Source organism: Pinus tabuliformis, chromosome X (assembly GCF_031772625.1).
Source record: "Pinus tabuliformis cultivar Carrire ecotype Pingquan chromosome X, CPIR1, whole genome shotgun sequence".
Taxonomy (NCBI): Eukaryota; Viridiplantae; Streptophyta; class Pinopsida; order Pinales; family Pinaceae; genus Pinus; species Pinus tabuliformis.
The window spans coordinates 698,597,624-698,613,001 of record NC_142308.1 but is presented as its reverse complement, the minus strand read 5'-3'; positions in this window follow the sequence as shown (position 1 = coordinate 698,613,001).

Here is a 15,378-nt window from a genome sequence, read left to right as displayed (position 1 = left end):
GTTTTAAGCTTAAATACTCTGCCAATTATTACCCACAGGGGAATGGGTTAGCTGAATCTACGAATAAAAACTTAATCAGAATCATTAAGCAAACCATTGACCAGAATCATAAGAATTGGCACAAGTCTTTAATATATGCTTTATGGGCAGACCGAATAACGTAGAAAGCCTCTATTGGCACTTCTCCCTTTAATTTAGTTTATGGGAAAGAAGTGGTTCTTCCAACTCATCTAGCAATTCCCTCTTTGGCCTTAGTTCAATATATTGATGAAACACCAACTTCTTCCTTACAACTAAGGTAGCTACAAATCCTTAAGCTAGAAGAGCAAAGAGAGCAGGCTAAAATAACTCATGCTCATCACCAAGCATTAGTAAAAGCTTCTTTTGACTCAAACATGATGTCCAGAAAATACTTTTAGATAGGGGATCTAGTTTTAAAATGGGACAAGGCTCATGAGGAAAAGGGCAAACATACGAAGTTTCAATGAATGTGGCTTGTCCCTTTCCAAATCACAACAATCATAGGCCCATCTACCTTTATGTTACAGGATTTAACAGGAAAAGAGAATCTTTACCTGTTAACAGACAGATCCTCAAAAAATACTTTCCATAGGAGATTATTCTTCTATTTTTGTAGATTAGTTTTTCCTTTATTTTCATAATAAAACCAGTTGTAAACGATTACATTTGGAATTCACGAAAAGGACAAGTATTTCTTTTAGATTTTGTTTTTTCGCTTGTATAAATATAAATAATTTAGAAAATTAGTCATTATTATTGAAAGATACATTCAAATAGCTATAAGCCTGAATATGATACTAGTTCCAAACTTGTAAATTTTGATAAAAAGCGACCTTTAGTAGGAATTTGTTTTATATCAGTCAAATGAAAGGTATCAATAACAAAACAAAGATTCTTTGTAGAAAAGCTCTTTCCAAAAACTCTACCATTGTCATCCAGAGCTATTCTTAAGGAAACAATGACTTCCTCCCCACCTAAGGAATCACAAGCTTCAGGGAATAATCCAATGATACACTTTAAACTTAAAGAATAAGAGGTCTCATCACGAGCCGACTTATCATGATCATAGATATTATAGCTTGCTGACTTTGCCAAAACTGCATACCACAATAGGGCAATGACTCAAGATTGTTGCAATCAAAAGACAAGGGGTCTCATCACGAGCCAGCTTGTTCAGCAAAGCTATAAATCAAGTGAGTGGCACTGTCATAATTTGGCTACCAAACCAAGGCATTATTCTTTAAGGATTAAAAGAAAATGAAAGCAATAAGTGTAGATATGGATTTCTCTTTGAAAATTGTATATTTCTCCAAGTGGGATACAGGATCATTGCTGGGTAACAGGTAACCCTGTCGAGGCTATAAACGCCTGCTGGTAGTAGAGGCTCTACCTACGACAAATGAGCATATTTAAAACTTATTTACAGAGAAGCCTTTGTTTTTGTCTCTATAAACTAAGTAGTGATTGATATAGATACAATGACTAGCTCTAGGAAGTAAATAAACAAAGTTGACATAGAAGAAACAAACTATCATTGACAGCTGAAAAGCATAATGTATTTTATCTTTCTATAATAAAGTTTGATTTTCTAAAAAAAATTATGTTTTGGAAGTTTAGGAAATTCAAAAGAAAAGCAAAGATAACTAGTTCTTCCAAGTGAATCGCCAATTGCTGTGGCTAGCAACAACCCCCATTCTTATTTAGTTTTATCACTAATACTAAATAAGTGGGGACCCTTATTCAAAAATTTAAAAAATCGATTAATGCTTGTATTTCATTTTTCAATAAAACTTACTATCATAAACTTAGGAGAATACCTTCCTATTGTCTAAAAAGACTTAAGTTTTATGATAAGTTAGAATAAAATCACTCCTTAAAACACGTCGCATCGCAAAAAGGGTAATGGATGCCTTCCTACAAGCGGAATTCTAAAAATGCGAAATCACACATCAGAAGATCCTCATCGCATCGCATACCTCAAACATCACTTACACTGAAATGCCTTAAACCACTGATATGCGATGGCGCATCTCGCGAATCGCATTTCACATAAAACACATTGACGGATGATTGCCACACGCAAAGGAATTGCGATCTGCAATATTGTGATCTGCGATATTGCGATTTGCGATACTGTGATCTGCGATATTGCGGAGCAAATCGCAAAATTACCTTATCGCAAATCTACAGGGCTTGTTGTTCAAGAAATTTTTTTTCATAAAACCAAGGCCCAGTTATGCGCATTTATGTTAATTAATGACTTAGTTAGCTATCATTAATAAAATATGGTTTTGATCTTATCAAGGAGCCAGTTCACGTAAGGTGGTATGTTTTATATGTTTTCCGCATTTAAAGCTTTCCCGTCACCTTTTTCTTATCATCATTTGTAAACTGCAGGAGCGAAGAGCAGAGAAGTATATAGAGCATAGTTCAAGATATTATGGGAAAGAAGGGTAAAGCTCCCAGTTCTGAAGATAAAGAGATGAATCCCTTGTACACAGACACCACCTGTAACAAATATGTCGGTATTACTACTTGGGAAGGCATGTATAGTTTACTTGAGGAAGAAGATCCCAAGGTAATGGAGGTTATGGCTATAGCAGGCTCACACGGGTCTTCTGAGGCATCTATTACAAATCTAGCATGTTCATTCTTGCACAGGATAGTAGCGAGGCCTAAAATTATCCCGTACATGGACATGGTTAAATGGATACTAGATATTGCTGATATCACAAACAGACAATTCAAAACTCAAAACCAAGAATGTATAAGTCATTCTTTCCATAAAATTTAAGCTTTATATCCTCTAACAAAAAGCAAACAAGAGGCGAAAATCGCATAAGGGAAGCCCGGATCGTGAAACGGAGGCAGCTTCTGATGCGCGATTAGCCAGGCAAAACCCCTCAAGATGGAAAGCCTCAAATTGCTCAGTCACCTATAAGTTCGGAAATTTGTATAAAAAGAAGTGCTAAAGACGAAAGGTAAAACTGGAACTCAAAACCAGTGGTATTTATCTTCAAATAGTATGTAAATATCTACCAAATGTACAACATCTAGAAACAAGCTGGAGACAGAAAGCTCAAGAAAGGGCAGAGTCAATCCAAAGGTTAACCAAGTTAAATTGGGATTCTTACTAGACCTACTTGGTAAAACCACACAGCCAGTGCATGACTGTCAAATGTATCATCAATTCTGCCGAGAAGATGGCGCCAGCTCTTACCGATTCTGTTTTCGCAAGACAGCTAAAGTCGGAAGTTGGCCAGCCAACTCTCCTCAAGTAAATGCTAAGCGCTTGCGACTTCAAGGAATAGATACATAGATAGTTAGTTATTAGTTTTAGTTTTAGATTCAGTTTTAGTTTTAATTTTGCTTTATTTTTGCCTGAAATGAGGACTGTCATTTAAACCTCATCCTACATTTTTGTAATAAATTATTTTTAGAATTAGTTAGTAGTATTTAAACCCTTCTCATGCATTTAGAGAAGGGTCCAAAAATTTATCCAAAACTTGTCCTCAGAACATGCACTTTTGCACCCTCCGAGGAGGTTTTGATGAATGAATGGAACAGCATTTATTGATATCTGCGTTTAATATCTACTATTGATGTTGCACTTTTGTACTCTTAGTGGATGTTGGATTAAGAAGAGATAGATCATTATTGTTGGAGCTCATCAGTAGAACTAGTTATAAATGGTACTTTTATCTCTTAACTGTTTCTGCTTATGTGTTATGGTGATATTCATGTTCAGTTATTTATATATGAATGCTTAAATGCTTGAGTTATCATTTGGCACTTTTGTACGGTGATAGCTATTTATTTATGCTTAATATATGAGTAGCTTATTATGCGATATGTTTTTCACAACTGTTTCGTCTAACTTTTTATATGAAATGGTTTATCTTTATTGAATTATTTTCTCATAGCAATTGAATGATCTTTATTACCAACTGTTATTTGAAATCATTTTAGATCGCATAACAGAAAGATTACATCCCAGGTTAGTTTAGAATTAGATATTTCTGTTTATTAGAATACAATTTCATGTTGTTAGATTAGATTTAGAATAAAAAGCATTTTACTTAGGAATCATTAGGAAAGAAATATCAATTCTCTACACACACACACATATTGGGAAACTGGTCCCATATCCCCAGTCGGACCCACTATACCGAACGGAAAAGGAGCTGCTAACCAAGGTCCGGACTGGGTGGGTATCCCCCTTGTTGTAGACCCGATTTTCGGGGCTTCAATAGAACCCGGATAATGTTTTATTCATTATACCATCATAAAAACAACATATTCATTGATAGGGTTTTCAACCAATTTCATGAGAAAAAAATATTAATTCCTCTTGGTAAATTGTTGGGACAAAATTCTGAGGAACATTCAATAACATAATCATTGTTACTATTACATGCTTTAGTAGGAAAATATTTGGAAAGTGATATTAGGTGGTAGAGTAGTGTTTTAGGTACCATTAACCTTATGATGAATAATTTAGGGCTTGCGTGCTAGACCACAACACTAAACATTGTCAAATCCAACCTTATCCCCAATTAAATATTTGGTAAATATGGAAAACATAATTGGGCTTACCAAAATCCCGTGGACCCTCAAAATTATTTATGAAATCATCAAGTTTCATAGGAAAGATTTACTCCTCAAATTGTAAGTTTTCACGACACCTATTTCATTGAATGACATGTATATTATTTTTTATGCATTGAATTGAAATGGCATCTTCTTCGAGAAATGTCATAAATATTGTCACCATGAAATTTGAGTGATCCATGAGAGGAGATTCATCCCATTTATTCTTGAAAAGGCTCCATGATATATTTTTCAAAAAAGCTAACAATTTAATGTGCTAGTAAACTAAGCCAAATTATAGGGATGAAATGAAATTAATTTCAAATCACTAATGATGAAATTTTTATATTCTATTCCTATTCCTCTACTACTTGTTTGATTTTCTAATTTTGGCTTGCTTTAATTCCATTTCAAGAGAAATTAAGGTTAATATGGAGCTCGAAATATATCAAAATTGAATCAGCTCTAGATTTGAATTCCCAAGTGCACACAAACTGAAGCTCACCCCCTAGTCGTGATCTTCCGGCTGCCATGGCTGCTTTGGGGGGGTCCCTGCCCCCTCCTCCTCCCCAAAATGACGAGCTCGTTATGTTTCAAGTTATGGTCTCAGCTATTGAAAAACGACCCCAGAAAAGAGAAATGACTGCAAATTTTGTTCTAAAGCCATCCCTTTAGTGGAGTTTCCTTCAGGAGCTAGGAGAACCTCTGTCGCCTTCTCTGAGCGTGCCCTCGTAGGGAAGTTTACTGGGATGTGGCCATCCCCAAAATCAATGGAGGTATGGATTGTAAAAACCTGGAGGTCAATCATGTATGGTAATATCAAGTTATATGTTGTTCGTAATGGCTTTTTTACCTTCCTATTTGAAAATAAAGAAGATAGAGACATTATATTAAAAAACAATCCTTACTTCTTTGGAAATAGGGGGTGTATCTCAATAAATGGACTCTGGAATTTAATCTAGATGAAGACACTCCAACGACTATCCTTGTATTAGTAAAACTTCCCAAACTCCTCTTATCCTGTTGGAGCGATGAATGCCTGAGGGGCAATAGGTAACGGAGTTGGAAAATACATTGACCGGGCAAAACCAAAAGGATTACAGTTTGCATGTGCAAACATATGTGTGGAGGTTTACCTTGAAAAATTCCTACTACCATAGATCAACTTAACTCTGGGGGATTGCATCCATTGTTAGTCACCGGATTATGAACAGATCCCTTGCAAATGTCGATATTGCCATGAGTACGGCACTTTGCAAGGGTTTCTAAGAAGGGTCCTTCTAAAAATGCACCAGATAAACAAGGGGATCAATGACACACACAAAAGAAGGGTGGGAACAAGAACAAAGCATGGACCAACAAAGAGCACGAAAATAAGGGAAAGAGTGGTGAAACAACGTCGGAAAACTTCTTCAAAATACTTCAGAATCATGAAGGGAATGAGGGAATAGAACTTGAAATAAATGTCCAATATCCTGAACTAGATGAGAACCAAATAAATGAGGTGGGGGAAGATGAGAACAAAAATAAGTAAAATGATGAGGAAGCAAATTCTCAATACCCTAAACAAGATCTGGACATGCCGCAAGACAGAGCAGAAGTTGAATCCATCATTCCAACAGGGGTTACAACTTGAACTAAAACTCAATCGTTGACTTGGGATGATGAAGGAAGCAATCTTGAAATGGAAAGTAATAAAAAAAAAAACACCAGGGAAGACCGCCAAAGAAAATAGTGAGAGAAAGGGAGGTTGAGAAAAATAAAAAGCTTGGGAATCAATCAGTGATCCCGAGAATCCTCAAGGCAAAATCATCAAAAGGTGCATAAGGGAAAAAAGGTGGGGGGTCTCTCGAAACTCCCTCTTTGAAATTATAATTTTATCTTGGAATTAAGGGGAATGGGAGGCCCCCAAAAACTCCTTGCTCTAAAAAAGATGATTGGAAAGGAAAAGCCTTCAGTTGTATTGTTACAAGAGACAAAACTTGAGGTTGTATTATCAATCAAATGCATAATTTTTTTTTGTAAAAATATTTTTGGAATTGCTCCTAATTCAAAGGGTGTGTCAGGAGGAATGAGAGTATTCTAGAATGACACAAAATTTAAACTAATGGACACTCTTAACTCGCTGCACTAGGTCACAACTATGTTAGAGGAAAATAACAGTGGAGAGAGACCTCCATTGGTTTGTGTATACGAACTTGTCATATATGGAGGAAAATTGGAATTCTGGAACTCCCAAGGAAGAATAAGGGAAAAGTTTGGCCCTGGAAACTATGTGCTGGGAGGTGATTTCAACATAGTTTTAAAGGTCACAGAGAAAAGAGGAGGATGCCCTGTTAGGGATCCTTTTCGAGAAAGGATGGAAGATTTAATGTTGGAGTGGGATTTGGTGGATTTGCCACCAAAGATCAGAAATTTTACTTGGTCAAACAAAAGCAACGGAAATAGTCACATTGTTGCTCGTCTTGACCGATTCTTGATCCACAGTTGTTGGTTGGATAAAGGTATGGAGTGCAGCACTTCTATTCTTGCACAAGGAGGGTTGAACCAAAACCAATCGAGATAATTTTATCCCCTGTCAAGAATTTGGGACCAATACCTTTCAAATTTAACTCGAACTGACTAAAAGAAGATGGGGTTTTGGAGCTGATCACTCAGGCCTGGAAAAGGTTGATCTCTGGTTCACCCTCTTTTGTATGGGAAAACAAACTAAAGGTTGTAAAAAGGGATTTAAGAAATTGGTTAAAAATAAAAATATCAACCCCCAGGTTGGAAGAGATAGGAGTTGCAAAAGAGATTAGAAGTTCATCAGCAGCAAATGGAAAAAGAGGAGGTAACTCTGAACCATTTAGAAGCAAAAGCGACCCTTACAAAATAAATATTTGTTGAAGGAAGAAAGGAAGAACAATTATGGAGGTTGAAATCTCAAAGTCTTTGGCTAAAGGAGGGAGATCAAAACGCAACATACTTCCACAAAATGGCAAAATTAGAGAAGCCGAAAAGAAGGTTAAATAAATTGCACCGAAAGGAAAAGCAAAAAATTCTTCAATGGATGGTATCGAGCAAGAGGATTTCATCCACTTTTTTACCCTGTATCAAGAAGAAGGAGGTTTGGATGAGAAGGTTGCTGGATTTTTCAACCCAATTGAAGCATCCCTCTAGATGGAAGATAACCACTAGATGGTAAGAGAGGTAAGTGATTTAGGTGGATATTGGTGGCTACCCTCCTATTCCACTTGGACCCTCAATATAGTCTCTTTTAGTTTTTTAGTTTCCTTAATTGTAGCACGGTTTACTATTTTCGGTAGTTTTCGGGTCCAGAACTTCCGGAGCCGTTTTGAGGCCCTAAATGACATTTTTTTAGGGAAAAGGGAGAGATAAAAAAAACCCACACAATTTTATTACTTTGATTTTAGGCTATTCTTTGAGATCTTTGAAACGAGGTATTATGGTAACCAAACAGAGATCGTATGTCAAAGTTACGACCTCGGGAAATTGATGTACCAATTTACCTAAATGGGGCCCACAGTTTTGGTGCTTCATCTCCTAGGGTTAGGTTTCTCGATGTTTAGGGTTTTCCATTGTTTATGAATAATAAATAGGCCTTGGAGACTCATTGTAACACAGTTCATAGGCATGTAGCCTCCACAACTCTTCTAAGAGACAAGCTACCATCGCCTGAGCTAGTTTATTTCCATTATGTTTGTAAGCATATTCCAGTATTCTGACATTAATGAAATGGAGTATTATTTATGCTGCATTTATGTATTTATGATTATATTTATAATTTGTTGCATTCCTGTTTAAGTTCAGATCAGTAAGTTAAGAAGAGTTGGTTGAGGCGATTTGGGGTGTGGCTCTAGATAAAGCTCCCAGTCTCGATGGATTCTCAAAATTCTTTTATAGAGCAATGTGGAGCCTAATTAAAATGGATCTTCTTCGCATGGTTAATAACTCCATATCAAAGGAAAGATTAGGAGGGGGAACAAACTCATCCTTCCTCGCTCTCATCCCAAAAGAATTAAACCCGATAAGCTTTGCCAGATTCTACCCTATTTCATTGTGTAACTCTTCATTTAATATACTATCGTAAATTACTACTTCTAGGCTCAAAAAAATTCTTCCCTCTTTGATCTCTGAAAACCAAGGGGGATTCATGGAGAAGAGACAGATAGTAGACAATATAATTTTAGTGCAAGAGGCCATCCATTCCAGCAAAGAATCAGGAGAAGCAGGTATGGTAATAAAGTTGGACATGGTGAATGCCTTTGACAGAGTGAGGCACACCTTCTTATTCAAAACTATGAGGAAAATGGGCTTCAATGAGAAGTTTATTCGTTGGATTGTATCCTGTATAAGCTCCCCTTGGATAGCCCGTTGGTAAATGGAAGACCTGTGGGATTTTTCAAAGCAACGAGAGGCTTGAGGCAAGGTTGCCCCATGTCACCCTTGTTATACATCATCCTGGCAGAACCTTTCAGCAGAAATTTGGAAAGGGACAGATTGGAAGGAAAATTAGTTGGGTTAAGCATTGCTCAAAATGTCAAAAATGTAAACCATTCTCTCTTTGAAGACGACACCTTGTTATTTGGTGGGGCTCTAAAATTGTTGCAGGTCGATTCTAGAAGATAATGTGTAGTTATCATGAGTTATCTGGAGGGAAGCTTAACAAGGATAAGTGCCACATATATGGCTAGAACAATAGTGAAGAAATCCTTACCGAAATAGTAAGGGACTTTTCCTTCTCAGTATGTAATGAATGGAATTCTTTTAAATACATTGGACTGCCAATATCTTTCGGAGCAGCTCACAGTGATGATTGGGAAATCGTGATTCAGCAAAAAAAAAATAACAAAAAAATTGAATTAGGGAACTCAATGGATTAACGTCACTAGGAAAAGTGTCCTCATTAAAGCAATGCTTTCTGCCCTTCCTCATTATTCTGGTATGGGGCTATTAGCTTCTAAAGTGTTCTGTCCAAAATTGGGAGGCTTTTCAAAATTTTTTTGTAGCAAGGGGGAAAATCCAAAGAAAATAGGTTTCATCTTGTCAATTGACGGACAGTCAGGCTTCCTATCCTCTGTGGGGGCTTAGGTGTCAAGGATCCTGATTTAATGAACATAGGAATGGTGCCAAGATCATTTGGAGGTTTATCTCTCCCTCCTCTGAATGGTGGAAGTCAACCCTCCTTAGAAAGTACTTTCATAAAAGTTGACTCCTGAGACCTGAAAGTGAAAATTGGAATGAGAAGGGATCAAAGATTTGGAAGCTCTGCAAGGGAGTTGCCCCCCTGATTCTTGATCATCTAGGATGGAAAGCCGGAAATGGGAAAAGGATTCAGTTATGGAAATATCATTTACATATGAAAGAGATTTTGAATCAAAACCCCAAAATGCATGAATTGGCAGATTGGATGAAAGCCCATAAGCTAGTTTATATTGCCAACCTTTCAACCTAGGATGATAATGGTCATTGGAGAGGTTGGATCTGTCCAGTTGTTCCAGAACATCTATTGTTTGAATGGAGTATGATGATTCATGCTTTAAAAGAGTGCGCTCCTATCAACACTCAACTGGTAAATGAAAGAATTTGGACAACCACCACTAATCTCTCATACTCAGTGAAAAGAGGATATGAGGTGTTGCTTCACAACCGTGGGAATTTGTCTTCTATGGGAATGTGGAAATCTATTTGGAACACTAATGGATTTCCCAAGGTAAACATTTTTTTTGGGAGCTTGTTTTGGGGAAAATCCTTACAGTAGAAAACTTAAAGAAAACAAAAATTCAAGGACCATCCAGATGCATCATGTGCAAAGAGAAGTAAGAGAAAAATGTTCATCTTTCCAAGATCTACAATCATGTTTTTTCTGTTTGGAAGGGAAATTCCAATGAAGTAATAGAGATGGAAGCTTGCCTTGCGTCTTGGGAAGTGATGTATACAACCTGGATTCAGAATATCCCATGGAAGTGCTCAAAAGATGCAACTGTCGCTTGGTATTGGAGCGCCCTCCCTAAATATATCTGTTGGCTAATCTGGATAGCTCGTAACTAGGGAAAATTTCAGAATAAAGATGTTAAATCCAGTGTCACAACTGCCAAATCAAAGCAGTTAGCAGCAAAGGTAAAAATAGCTAAGGGATTCGATCCAGCTGATCTCTAATCATTCCAAAAAAAAGAAAGGAAACGATGCAAATTATATCCCCCTTCCCCTCAAGTCGATCGATGTTTGAAACCTATTTTCAGTCCTAACTGGAAGTTGTGGATGGATGATCTCAAATTAAAAACCTAGAGGAAGGGAAATTGTTGCTTCTCTCTATTTTTCAATGGGGCATCGAAAGGGAATGTAGGACATCGAGGAGGAGGTGGGGTTCTTATCAATCCCAATGAGACGAAGAAATAAAATATTCATGGGGGCTTGGGGTCTCCACAAATAATTAAGCGGAGTTTTCAGCTCTCTTCCAAGGCATAAGGCTAGCCAGGGAAAGAGAAATAAAAAAATGGTAGTCATATGCGACTCTCTCTTGGTTATTCAACAATTAAACAAGGCAAAGTATTGCATGGATCCTCCTAGAGTCTCTCTACAATGCCGAATCATCTATCAATTGGAAACATTTGAAGGAATTAAACTATTTCATGTTCTAAGAGCTCAAAACAAAAAAGGTAGATGAAATGGAAAATGTGGGAGCAGCGCTGGCCCAAGGAAAACCACTGGTCAATAGGGAATCAATGGGAAACTACCCCATTTCTTGATTTTGGATGATTTTAGTCTCCTCCTGGTGGTTCAGCGCAGACAAAACTGAGATTTTTTATGCCTTCAGTTGAGAATTCATGACAACAGGGGACCTTTATTGGACTCCCTTAATGGAATTTTCCCCTATTTCATTGTTCTTGTAGTGGTTACAAAGCACAAAATTGTAGTGAAGGTGGATATATGCCCAGTAGAGCCGAAGGAAGTGGTTGCCAACCTCGTTCCACCCTTTTTCTTTTAAATGAATTGCAAATATGTACTTTTTGGTAGTGTTTTCTGGAGGATTTATAAACACAGTCAAAGCAGAATTATGTAGATTGGCAGAAAGGCAAGAAGGAAAAAATGTGATGTAATAGGAATAGGAATAGGAGATGTAGCAATTGAACTTTTTTGTAAAAGGTTCACCTTCAATCTAGACTGTGTATCTATAAATCCAAATATTCGTTTCATTCAAAAAAAAAACATATATCAAAATTGAAAAGTGAGATCATATTTCAATTTGAAGGGCTACTATTGGTTTATCCCTTCTATGTTGACAAGTTAAAAAAAACGATGCAGTTTATTTGGAAAAATAAAAAATGGATATTTGTCAACACAACAAAATTAATGTCTTTCTTAATATTAATGTTTATCCTTATATTGAGAATAATGTTAAACTATGTTATCCCTTTTTAAGATTTCACCCACATATATGTAAAACTTGGTCCTTCTAATGAAAGCAATCATTAAAGTTTGAAACATGATATATTGAAATATACACACAATTCTTCATTTTAGAATATAAGTGTAAAACAAATTGAATGTATGTGTATTGATTTGAACAAAGCAAACCATTTTTATTCTTTTTTTTTTCAATGAAAAATTGAGTACCTTTTCTATTAAATAAAACAGATTACATACAACATCGTTACATGGGAAGTAGAGCTTCGAGAATAGCTTGCATGGGCAGAAAACTAGGTAATCTTCCCAAATGTCAAAAAACATAATACCAATGCTTATACAAAGAGATTTTAAAAACGACAATATCAGTGGATAAAGCTTAATAAACTCAAAAAGTATTGTGTTGAGAAAAGCTAAAAAATACTCCGCTAACAGTCCCAACATAAAGTAACAAAAAAAGACTATCATTGTACCATATGTTGGAAATACTTGGGGGGAGGAGGGGGGGTGAATTAATATTTCATAAATTTCAACAATATAAGCATCAAATAGGTTAACTAATAACATCACATCAAATGAACACAAGATATATATGAACAATGTATTTATATTACAAGGGAAGCTACAACTTCAGGTTTACTAGCTACAACTGGAAGGGCTACAACCCCAAGATTTACCATCTCCCACTAGAAGGAGGCGACAACATCCTAAAGGAAGCTACAACTTCCTTCCCTAGCACCACCCTAACACCCTATATAATAAAATATAAAACAAATCTTCTTGGGCTCCCGTACCAGGGACAATGGCCCAATTACAACAACATCCAAATACTACAACAATAAGCCTTTTCCAACATTATATTTGCCCCTCATTATGTCAAAGTGTAATTTGTAGACAATTCAACAATAAAGTTGATACCTTAGATAATCAAAACCACAGTTGCTCTTACCCCAGCAACCTTCAAGACCCCTTCTGCTTCATAACAACAAAAGTCTTCTATAAACCACATATCAATGTTTGCTTCATATTATAACAGGTTTTCTACAAATCACATGTCAAGGTCTGCTCTCAAGGCCTGCTTCAAATTAAGTATCAGAGTTTACTCCAAGATTTTCAATAGAGGGCTACTTCAAGAATTATCAAGACATCAATTTCTGATTCCAAGAGTTCCTTTGGACTTTGTTGACGGTGTTGGACTCGCCAACATGTAAGGGGATCTCCCCGGTAAGAAGTTCCAATTAGAACTCAAACCGTTTGGTGTAGGAGTCCCGGCAGTGGGTCGTACGGTAATGCCTTGACCGCGATTTCGCACAGAGACAAGTAAGATAACTTTGTTGGTAGCAACAGTGTGACAACTGCAACGAGTCAAGGAAGGTGCATGAGAGGTTCTAACACACGAGGGTTGAGATGAGTGCGCCCCTTGGAAAACTGTAATAGTACTCGGCTTGGAAGGGAACCCACGAGCGAGGATGCATCACCAACTGGAAAGCAAGTTAGCAATCAATCCAAAGTGATGGTTAAACCAACAATACATTTCAAAAAGATTCAAACATACTTATACAGAATAGTCCATACATGCATGTGTAAGCAAACAAATACATATATCATTTAGAGTAAACCAAATAGCATAAAATACAATACAAAATATGCATGAAACGTGCTAGCTCTGTTATATTAAGTGTAAGTTCCAGTCATACAATACATCCATGTCCAACTGCTAGTTCCAATAGTGGAACGTTACAGCCACAACCGCCTACTTCTCCAAAGAGATGTACTATCTCTGCGCAGTGGAGAAGCCAAGGCTCGTTACAATACTGTCCAATCTTTCTCTAAGATACTCCTATTGAAGCTTCGTTGACCAAAAGCCCTTAAAATGAGTTATGAGGTTCTATTTATAGCAAAGGGTGGGGCAACCCTTGACATTCCCCTTTGTGACAGTTCATCTACCCTCGTGACTCTTCATCTACTCTATGATTGTTACATCCAACTAGTGACACTTGAACTTCCACTTGACACGACGCTACATTACAATGCACATGTGCTTATGTGAGACAAAATGGTTTGAGCAAGCCATGCAAGACATAACTGACTCTCAGCCCATTGAGGTTAGACCAACTCTTTCACATGATTGTGATGGTGAAGGTGGTGAGTTGATGTCAATCTTGGTCATCCGTCATGGTGTGCATGCACCCCATAGTGACATCTTGTCGAAGCAAACTCTTGCCTCCATTGCATCCAGGTGCATTGGTGTGGCTCCTTCATCCAACTCATCTGCTAGCATGTGCATGGTCTTCTTGGTGCAACCAAATTGGCGACACACTAATGCATAGTGTCTGTGTTGATCTTCCAATGTGTGCTGGTGGCCATGCACATCAACTGTCAACTACATGTTCTACTCCAATTGGACTTGCTTCTTGTCTTTGCCTTGGTGAGTGTGTTGAATGGGTTGGACCGCATGCATGCATACAATGACATGCATGTTGTTGAATCCCTTGCATGTGATCAACAACTTTTCTCACCGTGTCTGCTCTGTGCCAGCTGCTGGGATGGATCTATAACTTGTACGGGCGCAGTTTCATTCGTAAGTGCATGTTGCGCCCCCTGTTGTTCTTGTTCCTGTTGTAACTCATTCGCTTGTCTCTACAACTCATGTTCTTCCTTGAGTTGTTGCTTCAGCACATGCAACTCCTTCTTTGTTCAATTCTCTGTCTTTGCGCAATCGAAAAATCACCACATAGCCTAAGTCTCCAAAGTTGCTTTCATCATTAGTGGATCTACTTGAGTTGCAAATTTGTTTCGCCTCTGTGTTGTCAAAAACCTTCCTCTTGCATTCATTGCATCCGGTATGCTGCCTTCAGTTGTTGTTCATGATGTTGCTCATTGTGATGTTGTTGCCATCATATCTTGATGTCCTTGTCTACTAACAACTTGATGTCTTTGTGGGTAGGCAAGTCCATAGACACTTGATCGACCGCATCCCCAAGTGTGCTCTAAACGATGTCTTCAACTCTGCTCTCTTGGAAACCATTATACTTGTACTGTTGAGAAGCAGATAAACACTTGTGATACCTAGAGACATGGCAACACTCATGGCAACCAATTTGTTAATTGGAAACCAAAATTAACTTGAGAACTGACTTGCAACATACCTGGGTGACTGATCATGAAGGTCGCACAATTTCCGCCAGGAGGTCGGGAGACTGACTGCCAAGATTGCACAAGGCAGAATCTGGGCTGCTGGAACTGTGCAATTCACAGTCCAGTCTGGTTGCTAACTGTTGGAATTACGCAATGCACAATCTCAGTTGGCAATGGCTGCATGCTCAGTGATTGTATTGCGCAATTTTCTGGGTCAAC